We start from the raw sequence: 11,410 nt of genomic DNA, 5'->3' as shown, positions 1-11,410 counted from the left end.
CTTTGGTCAGCTATTACTTCCTAACCATGAATGAGAAAGTAAAGTGATTTCCTTTCCTCAAATACCCGCCAAGTGCCCTATCGTTTGAATGTAAAGTTTGACCCTTCTGCTAAAGAGATTGAATTTTAGACCGGAGCACTGAATTGGTCTATAATGCTTTATAAGTATGGGGTTGGGGGCGTAACTTTGGTCAGCTATTACTTCCTAACCATGAATGAGAAAGTAAAGTGATTTCATTTCCTCAAATACCCGCCAAGTGTCCTATCGTTTGAATGTAAAGTTTGAACATTCTGATAAAGAGATTGAATTTTAGACCGGAGTACTGAATTAGTCTATAATGCTTTATAAGTATGGGATGGGGGGCGTAACTTTGGTCAGCTATTACTCCCTAACCATGAATGTGAAAGTAAAGTGATTTCATTTCCTCAAATACCCGCCAAGTGCCCTATCGTTTGAATGTAAAGTTTGAACATTCTGCTTAAGAGATTGAATTTTAGACCGGAGCACTGAATTGGTCTATAATGCTTTATAAGTATAGGGTGGGGGGCGTAACTTTGGTCAGCTATTACTTCCTAACCATGAATGAGAAAGTAAAGTGATTTCATTTCCTCAAATACCCGCCAAGTGTCCTATCGTTTGAATGTAAAGTTTGAACATTCTGCTAAAGAGATTAAATTTAAGACCGGAGCACTGAATTGGTCTATAATGCTTTATAAGTATGGGGTGGGGGGCGTAACTTTGGTCAGCTATTACTCCCTATCCATGAATGAGAAAGTAAAGTGATTTCATTTCCTCAAATACCCGCCAAGTGCCCTATCGTTTGAATGTAAAGTTTGAACATTCTGCTAAAGAGATTGAATTTTAGACCGTATCACTAAATTGGTCTATAATGCTTTATAAGTATGGGGTGGGGGGCGTAACTTTGGTCAGCTATTACTCCCTAACCATGAATGAGAAAGTAAAGTGATTTCATTTCCTCAAATACCCGCCAAGTGCCCTATCGTTTGAATGTAAAGTTTGAACATTCTGCTAAAGAGATTGAATTTTAGACCGGAGCACTGAATTGGTCTATAATGCTTTATAAGTATGGGGTGGGGGGCGTAACTTTGGTCAGCTATTAATTCCTAACCATGAATGAGAAAGTAAAGTGATTTAATTTCCTCAAATACCCGCCAAGTGCCCTATCGTTTGAATGTAAAGTTTGACCCTTCTGATAAAGAGATTGAATTTTAGACCGGAGCACTGAATTGGTCTATAATGCTTTATAAGTATGGGGTGGGGGCGTAACTTTGGTCAGCTATTACTTCCTATACTTTTATAATTTATTCAAAATATGCAGACTGGCAGGATATCCTACTGGATATCCTGAATTGTTCTGACAGTAACAATTGTAGGTTCCACTAGTTATACAAAATACAGGTCACAGTTCAATTTGATCTAAAATGTCCTTGAACTATAAAATAATTGCAAGCTTGTGTGCGTGGCATCAAGAATAAACCGTCGGACAGGAATGACGAGTTTAGATAGCCATAAATATACATGTTAGGACGATTTAAAGATCAATACAATTTAAAAACGATGGTTTTTACCACATTACACGTTTAAAAGTTCACGAAAGTGACTGGTTGTACAGTTTTGTGGCATGAAACAGAAACGAGTTCTTCAGCCGTTCGGTCCTACAAGTAGGTAGAGTTCTATGGTTATGGTTTCTGAGAGTTCTGCCGGTTTGTTGTTGCCGACTGCTTGTTGTCATGTAGTGCAAGGGATGGTCTTCAGATAGCATCTGTTGAAAGAGTTTTAAGGCTGCTTCGTCACGTCTAGACTTGAGCGCTGGCAGGTGGGCTGTCGTCTGGATACCTCTATTCCCGTTGATAATCCTCGATGCTCTCTTCTGGACAGATTCGACTGTTTTTGACTGGGTTTTGTTTCTCAATCTAACCATGAATGAGAAAGTAAAGTGACTTCAGTTCCTCAAATACCCACCAAGTGCCTTATCGTTAGAATGTAAATTTTGACCATTCTGATAAAGAAATTGAATTTTAGACTGGAGCACTGAATTGGTCTATAATGCTTTATAAGTATGGGGCGGAGGGGCGTAACTTTGGTCAGCTATTACTTCCTAACCATTAATGAAAAAGTAAAGTGACTTCATTTCCTCAAATACCCGCCAAGTGTCCTATCGATTGAATGTAAATTTTGACCCTTCTGATAAAGAGATTGAATTTTAGACCGGAGCACTGAATTGGTCTATAATGCTTTATAAGTATGGGGTGGGGGGCGTAACTTTGGTCAGCTATTACTTCCTAACCATGAATGAGAAAGTAAAGTGATTTCATTTCCTCAAATACCCGCCAAGTGCCCTTTCTTTTGAATGTAAAGTTTGAACATTCTGTTAAAGACATTGAATTTTAGACCGGAGCACTGAATTGGTCTATAATGCTTTATAAGTATGGGGTGGGGGGCGTAACTTTGGTCAGCTATTACTTCCTATCCATGAATGAGAAAGTAAAGTGATTTCATTTCCTCAAATACCCGCCTAGTGCCCTATCGTTTGAATGTAAAGTTTGAACATTCTGATAAAGAGATTGAATTTTAGACCGTATCACTAAATTGTTCTATAATGCTTTATAAGTATGGGGTGGGGGCGTAACTTTGGTCAGCTATTACTTCCTAACCATGAATGAGAAAGTAAAGTGATTTCATTTCCTCAAATACCCGCCAAGTGCCCTATCGTTTGAATGTAAATTTTGACCCTTCTGATAAAGAGATTGAATTTTAGACCGTATCACTAAATTGGTCTATAATGCTTTATAAGTATGGGGTGGGGGGCGTAACTTTGGTCAGCTATTACTTCCTAACCATGAATGAGAAAGTAAAGTGACTTCATTTCCTCAAATACCCGCCAAGTGCCCTATCGTTTGAATGTAAAGTTTGACCCTTCTGATAAAGAGATTGAATTTTAGACCGGAGCACTGAATTGGTCTATAATGCTTTATAAGTATAGGGTGGGGGGCGTAACTTTGGTCAGCTATTACTTCCTAACCATGAATGAGAAAATAAAGTGACTTCATTTCCTCAAATACCCACCAAGTGCCTTATCGTTAGAATGTAAATTTTGACCATTCTGATCAAGAAATTGAATTTTAGACTGGAGCACTGAATTGGTCTATAATGCTTTATAAGTATGGGGCGGGGGGGCGTAACTTTGGTCAGCTATTACTTCCTAACCATTAATGAAAAAGTAAAGTGACTTCATTTCCTCAAATACCCGCCAAGTGTCCTATCGATTGAATGTAAATTTTGACCCTTCTGATAAAGAGATTGAATTTTAGACCGGAGCACTGAATTGGTCTATAATGCTTTATAAGTATGGGGTTGGGGGCGTAACTTTGGTCAGCTATTACTTCCTAACCATGAATGAGAAAGTAAAGTGATTTCATTTCCTCAAATACCCGCCAAGTGCCCTTTCTTTTGAATGTAAAGTTTGAACATTCTGTTAAAGACATTGAATTTTAGACCGGAGCACTGAATTGGTCTATAATGCTTTATAAGTATGGGGTGGGGGGCGTAACTTTGGTCAGCTATTACTTCCTATCCATGAATGAGAAAGTAAAGTGATTTCATTTCCTCAAATACCCGCCAAGTGCCCTATCGTTTGAATGTAAAGTTTGACCCTTCTGATAAAGAGATTGAATTTTAGACCGTATCACTAAATTGGTCTATAATGCTTTATAAGTATGGGGTGGGGGGCGTAACTTTGGTAAGCTATTACTTCCTAACCATGAATGAGAAAGTAAAGTGATTTCATTTCCTCAAATACCCGCCAAGTGCCCTATCGTTTGAATGTAAAGTTTGACCCTTCTGATAAAGAGATTGAATTTTAGACCGGAGCACTGAATTGGTCTATAATTCTTTATAAGTATGGAGTGGGGGGCGTAACTTTGGTCAGCTATTACTCCCTAACCATGAATGAGAAAGTAAAGTGATTTCATTTCCTCAAATACCCGCCAAGTGCCCTATCGTTTGAATGTAAAGTTTGAACATTCTGCTAAAGAGATTAAATTTAAGACCGGAGCACTGAATTGGTCTATAATGCTTTATAAGCATGGGGTGGGGGGCGTAACTTTGGTCAGCTATTACTCCCTATCCATGAATGAGAAAGTAAAGTGATTTCATTTCCTCAAATACCCGCCAAGTGCCCTATCGTTTGAATGTAAAGTTTGAACATTCTGCTAAAGAGATTGAATTTTAGACCGGAGCACTGAATTGGTCTATAATGCTTTATAAGTATGGGGTGGGGGGCGTAACTTTGGTCAGCTATTGCTCCCTAACCATGAATGAGAAAGTAAAGTGATTTCATTTCCTCAAATACCCGCCAAGTGCCCTATCGTTTGAATGTAAAGTTTGAACATTCTGCTAAAGAGATTGAATTTTAGACCGTATCACTAAATTGGTCTAAAATGCTTTATAAGTATGGGGTGGGGGGCGTAACTTTGGTCAGCTATTTCTTCCTATCCATGAATGAGAAAGTAAAGTGATTTCATTTCCTCAAATACCCGCCTAGTGCCCTATCGTTTGAATGTAAAGTTTGACCCTTCTGATAAAGAGATTGAATTTTAGACCGTATCACTAAATTGTTCTATAATGCTTTATAAGTATGGGGGGGCGTAACTTTGGTCAGCTATTACTTACTAACCATGAATGAGAAAGTAAAGTGATTTCATTTCCTCAAATACCCGCCTAGTGCCCTATCGTTTGAATGTAAATTTTGACCCTTCTGATAAAGAGATTGAATTTTAGACCGTATTACTAAATTGGTCTATAATGCTTTATAAGTATGGAGTGGGGGGCGTAACTTTGGTCAGCTATTACTTCCTAACCATGAATGAGAAAGTAAAGTGATTTCATTTCCTCAAATACCCACCAAGTGCCCTATCGTTTGAATGTAAAGTTTGAACATTCTGCTAAAGAGATTAAATTTAAGACCGGAGCACTGAATTGGTCTATAATGCTTTATAAGTATGGGGTGGGGGGCGTAACTTTGGTCAGCTATTACTCCCTATCCATGAATGAGAAAGTAAAGTGATTTCATTTCCTCAAATACCCGCCAAGTGCCCTATCGTTTGAATGTAAAGTTTGAACATTCTGCTAAAGAGATTGAATTTTAGACCGTATCACTAAATTGTTCTATAATACTTTATAAGTATGGGGTGGGGGGCGTAACTTTGGTCAGCTATTACTCCCCAACCATGAATGAGAAAGTAAAGTGATTTCATTTCCTCAAATACCCGCCAAGTGCCCTATCGTTTGAATGTAAAGTTTGACCCTTCTGATAAAGAGATTGAATTTTAGACCGGAGCACTGAATTGGTCTATAATGCTTTATAAGTATGGGGTGGGGGGCGTAACTTTGGTCAGCTATTACTCCCTATCCATGAATGAGAAAGTAAAGTGATTTCATTTCCTCAAATACCCGCCAAGTGTCCTATCGTTAGAATGTAAATTTTGACCCTTCTGATAAAGAGATTGAATTTTAGACCGGAGCACTGAATTAGTCTATAATGCTTTATAAGTATGGGGTGGGGGGCGTAACTTTGGTCAGCTATTACTCCCTAACCATGAATGAGAAAGTAAAGTGATTTGATTTCCTCAAATACCCGCCAAGTGCCCTATCGTTTGAATGTAAAGTTTGAACATTCTGCTAAAGAGATTGAATTTTAGACCGGAGCACTGAATTGGTCTATAATGCTTTATAAGTATAGGGTGGGGGGCGTAACTTTGGTCAGCTATTACTTCCTAACCATGAATGAGAAAGTAAAGTGATTTCATTTCCTCAAATACCCGCCAAGTGTCCTATCGTTAGAATGTAAAGTTTAAACATTCTGATAAAGAGATTGAATTTTAGACCGGAGCACTGAATTAGTCTATAATGCTTTATAAGTATGGGGTGGGGGGCGTAATTTTGGTCAGCTATTACTCCCTAACCATGAATGAGAAAGTAAAGTGATTTCATTTCCTCAAATACCCGCCAAGTGCCCTATCGTTTGAATGTAAAGTTTGAACATTCTGCTAAAGAGATTGAATTTTAGACCGGAGCACTGAATTGGTCTATAATGCTTTATAAGTATAGGGTGGAGGGCGTAACTTTGGTCAGCTATTACTTCCTAACCATGAATGAGAAAGTAAAGTGATTTCATTTCCTCAAATACCCGCCAAGTGCCCTATCGTTTGAATGTAAAGTTTGAACATTCTGCTAAAGAGATTAAATTTAAGACCGGAGCACTGAATTGGTCTATAATGCTTTATAAGTATGGGGTGGGGGGCGTAACTTTGGTCAGCTATTACTCCCTATCCATGAATGAGAAAGTAAAGTGATTTCATTTCCTCAAATACCCGCCAAGTGCCCTATCGTTTGAATGTAAAGTTTGAACATTCTGCTAAAGAGATTGAATTTTAGACCGTATTACTAAATTGGTCTATAATGCTTTATAAGTATGGGGTGGGGGGCGTAACTTTGGTCAGCTATTACTCCCTAACCATGAATGAGAAAGAAAAGTGATTTCATTTCCTCAAATACCCGCCAAGTGCCCTATCGTTTGAATGTAAAGTTTGACCCTTCTGATAAAGAGATTGAATTTTAGACCGGAGCACTGAATTGGTCTATAATGCTTTATAAGTATGGGGTGGGGGGCGTAACTTTGGTCAGCTATTACTTCCTAACCATGAATGAGAAAGTAAAGTGACTTCATTTCCTCAAATACCCACCAAGTGCCTTATCGTTAGAATGTAAATTTTGACCATTCTGATAAAGAAATTGAATTTTAGACTGGAGCACTGAATTGGTCTATAATGCTTTATAAGTATGGGGCGGGGGGTCGTAACTTTGCTCAGCTATTACTTCCTAACCATTAATGAGAAAGTAAAGTGACTTCATTTCCTCAAATACCCGCCAAGTGTCCTATCGATTGAATGTAAATTTTGACCCTTCTGATAAAGAGATTGAATTTTAGACCGGAGCACTGAATTGGTCTATAATGCTTTATAAGTATGGGGTGGGGGGCGTAACTTTGGTCAGCTATTACTTCCTAACCATGAATGAGAAAGTAAAGTGATTTCATTTCCTCAAATACCCGCCGAGTGCCCTTTCTTTTGAATGTAAAGTTTGAACATTCTGTTAAAGACATTGAATTTAGACCGGAGCACTGAATTGGTCTATAATGCTTTATAAGTATGGGGTGGGGGGCGTAACTTTGGTCAGCTATTACTTCCTATCCATGAATGAGAAAGTAAAGTGATTTCATTTCCTCAAATACCCGCCAAGTGCCCTATCGTTTGAATGTAAAGTTTGACCCTTCTGATAAAGAGATTGAATTTTAGACCGTATCACTAAATTGTTCTATAATGCTTTATAAGTATGGGGTGGGGGGCGTAACACTGCACGAAATGGCCTCGTTTCCCGGCGTATACGTACCGGGATTTTTCTGTATTTTTGTCGGATACTGACGGATACTGACGGATACATGCGGATTCGTGTAAGGTATCCGACTATTTCCGCACCGGTATATGGAATATTTCCTGAAGAATCCGACAGTAAGGGATTTTCGACGAATACGGAGCCGTGCACTGTACGGAAATGCCACCGATCCTGACGGATACGAACAGGAATTTTTCTGTATTTTTGGCGGATACTGACGGATACATGCGGATTCGTGTAACGTATCCGACTATTTCCGCACCGGTATATGGAATATTTCCTGAAGAATCCGAAAGTAAGGGATTTTCGACGAATACGGAGCCGTACACTGTACGGAAATGCCACCGATCCTGACGGATACGAACAGGGATTTTTCTGTATTTTTGGCGGATACTGACGGATACATGCGGATTCGTGTAACGTATCCGACTATTTCCGCACCGGTATATGGAATATTTCCTGAAGAATCCGAAAGTAAGGGATTTTCGACGAATACGGAGCCGTACACTGTACGGAAATGCCACAGATCCTGACGGATGCGTACAGGGATTTTTCTGTATTTTGAAGAAAATGGTGAATACTGACGGATACAGGTGGACCCAACAACGAATCCGTAACGGATCCGACTATGTGCTTTGCATTCCTAATTTAAGTATACCCAAAACATCATTATGAATGACAGGAAGTTTGGGAAAGCCTGTATGTAACATATGCATTATTTCATATTTCAACATAATGTATTTCTAAGTTCAAAAACTATCAAATACAATACAATACGGAAGTACTATATGGCTAAATGATCCATTTCATTTGAGACAGGCTGAGGGACATCCACATACTCAAAGCACCACTGCATATGCAGGTTAATGTCGGTAAATTGGGGTTGTGCAAGCACAATGTTCTGAAAAATTATGAAATGTATTACAAGTAACACCATCACAACATTGTGGTAATATTTACTACTGTATAGTGCCCTTGGACCAAAATTATCTACATGTTCTAAATATTCCACTAAAGTAATAAAAGCCTTATTTGTGGCCAGCTCTTAGTCTAAAAGCCATCAGATACAATTATTTCAAATACAGAGGTTGAAAATAGAAAGTAACATTATACTGTCTGAAGAACTCCCATGATGACACGCCACATTTTAAACGTAGCATATGCCGTGGAACTGCATGTGTATAATCGTCCTCTCCCCATTCTCTGACTACATCTGAGTTCACTTCTTCCATGCATTCTTGGTAAGGGACAGGCAAGGCTGATTTCTTCTGTATCTGCATGTTGGACTCAGCTTGGAGTCCATCTTGTGATGAACCAGTTCCTATATGATAAAACCAAATGATGAATAAATATCAATTCACGTATTTAAGGAACATGTCACATGATTTTGACATGGGCTTCGTTTCATCACAGCAGCTACAAAAAACACGGGACAATGGATATCCATCATGCCTCTCTCAGCTAACATTGAAGTGTACCGATGATGGACTTACCAAAGGAGCCTGAGGTACTCAGCAGCTGAACATCTGACAGTTGATTGCTTTGTTCCTAGCCAAGGTCCTCACAATATGTGCTGCATTTGTGAAGGAAGTATCTGCCGATGCTGTACTGGATATATATATATAAATGGAAACAATGACAAATATTAAACATATCACATACTCGCATGTGTAAAAAATGAATCTGGGCATCGTTGAATTGACTACGTAAAACTTACATCTATAACTTGAATATGATATTGATCAAACATACACAGCTATAACTGAATGAAATAATCACTGAGGCACACTACTGCCTCCTTATAAGTTCTAGTTCACTATCCACAAACTGTGGGATCTTTGTGGGACAAATACTTATGACATTTTCTTCCCTTCCATATCTTTAATTATCTTTCCCTCCACTGCTTGCTATTTTGTATCTGAAACGTTAACCAGACACACATGTCTGCTGACCATTGGCAAGAATGAACAAATTGAAATTTTAAATTTCCTACATCCTAACGCCGTAAAAGGGCAGGTCGGCTGGAGAATTCTTATGGTCATGCGAATGCGATGATATGTCAAGCCACAATAGGAGGATAACTGACGTCAAAACTAGTTAGAAACGGGAATTTTTCAATTTGTACTTACCAAAGGGCAGTCCCTCAAAATGATGAATCAACTCCCTACCAGCATTTACAAGGGGGAGGGGGGCGACGAATATTGCATGCACGAAGAAGACAACGTCGCAATTCCGTGCGTTTGAGTTTACACCGAATTCCCTTCGACTCTCAAGTCACTCAAAAATCACTGGTCGACCATGGTAGACTCTGGCGATGCCATGTTAAGCACAGAAGGTGATGAAACGCCGTTCTTGTCTGTGCTGTTAACCGAAAGAAAACCGTTAACGTTTGTCGCGCCCAGAAGTGTCTTGTGGGTAATTTGGATATCCGACACGAATCCGTGTTCCGTACACGTCAGGATCCGAGACAGCTCATGACTTCTAACATATTGGCAAATCTGAACTTCTAACATATTGGCAAATACATAAAAAAATGAAAGATCCGAGTAGATATTGTATCTGTACCCGAAACGTATCCAGACGTATACGGCATCAGAATTGCTGGATCTGAGGTGTTCCTGGTATTTGTCCGAATTTGCTCGGAAACGTTCCGTATCTGTACCCGAAACATATGAAGGATCCAGACGTATACGGCGCGGGAATTGTCGGATCTGAGGTGCATCGGATCCAATCGGAAACGTTCCGTATCTGCTATGATGCGCAATTCCGGATCTGTTGGATTCGTCAGGATCTGAGATCATGCCGCGTGCCGTGCAGTGTGTATTTGTTGGTCAGGATCCGAAGCAACTACCGACAAACAATCCGAACATCTCTGCCATATTGACAAATATCTAGAAACGAAGGATCCGCGCAAATATCCTCAGGTATCCGACGCGCATCACGGATCCAGACGTATACGGCGTCGGAATTGCCGGATCTGAGGTGTACCTGGTAATTGTCTGAATTTGCTCGGAAACGTTCCGTATCTGTACCCGAAACGTATGAAGGATCCAGACGTATACGGCACCGGAATTGTCTGATCTGAGGTGTATCGGATCCAATCGGAAACGTTCCGTATCTGCTATGATGCGCAATTCCGGATCTGCTGGATTCGTCAGGAAATGAGATCATGCCGTGCCGTGTGTATTTATTCGTCAGGATCCGAAGCAACTACCGACATACAAACAATCCGAACATTCCAAATATCAAAAAACGAGGGACCCGCGCAAATATCTTCGGGTATCCGAGGCGCATCACGAATCCAGAAGAATACGGCGTCGGAATTGATCGGATCTGCGGGCACTTCAGTATCCGAGCAGTGAACTGGGATTTTTCCGGATTCGCTCGGAAACGCCATGAGGCCCGATTCCGGATACGTCGGATCCGTCAGGATACGTGGCCATTTCGTGCAGTGTAACTTTGGTCAGCTATTACTTCCTAACCATGAATGAGAAAGTAAAGTGATTTCATTTCCTCAAATACCCGCCAAGTGCCCTATCGTTTGAATGTAAAGTTTGACCCTTCTGATAAAGAGATTGAATTTTAGACCGGAGCACTGAATTGGTCTATAATGCTTTATAAGTATGGAGTGGAGGGCGTAACTTTGGTCAGCTATTACTCCCTAACCATGAATGAGAAAGTAAAGTGATTTCATTTCCTCAAATACCCGCCAAGTGCCCTATCGTTTGAATGTAAAGTTTGAACATTCTGCTAAAGAGATTGAATTTTAGACCGGAGCACTGAATAGGTCTATAATGCTTTATAAGTATGGGGTGGGGGGCGTAACTTTGGTCAGCTATTACTCCCTAACCATGAATGAGAAAGTAAAGTGATTTCATTTCCTCAAATACCCGCCAAGTGCCCTATCGTTTGAATGTAAAGTTTGAACATTCTGCTA

The 11,410-nt window shown here is 39.8% G+C and overlaps 1 long non-coding RNA gene across 1 annotated transcript; it reads right to left on the bottom strand.

The window, feature by feature from the left end:
• Window positions 1–8,014: 8,014 nt before the first annotated feature.
• On the bottom strand, window positions 8,015–10,928 carry LOC136447324 (uncharacterized). Its single transcript, XR_010757707.1, has 2 exons — window positions 8,967–10,928; window positions 8,015–8,794 (listed from the first exon to the last, which is right to left on the bottom strand). It is a non-coding gene; the product is annotated as an uncharacterized lncRNA (long non-coding RNA).
• Window positions 10,929–11,410: the final 482 nt, after the last annotated feature.

The sequence above is a fragment of the Branchiostoma lanceolatum genome, chromosome 13 (assembly GCF_035083965.1).
Source record: "Branchiostoma lanceolatum isolate klBraLanc5 chromosome 13, klBraLanc5.hap2, whole genome shotgun sequence".
NCBI lineage: Eukaryota > Metazoa > Chordata > Leptocardii > Amphioxiformes > Branchiostomatidae > Branchiostoma > Branchiostoma lanceolatum.
This window is presented reverse-complemented; position numbering and strand designations above follow the sequence as displayed.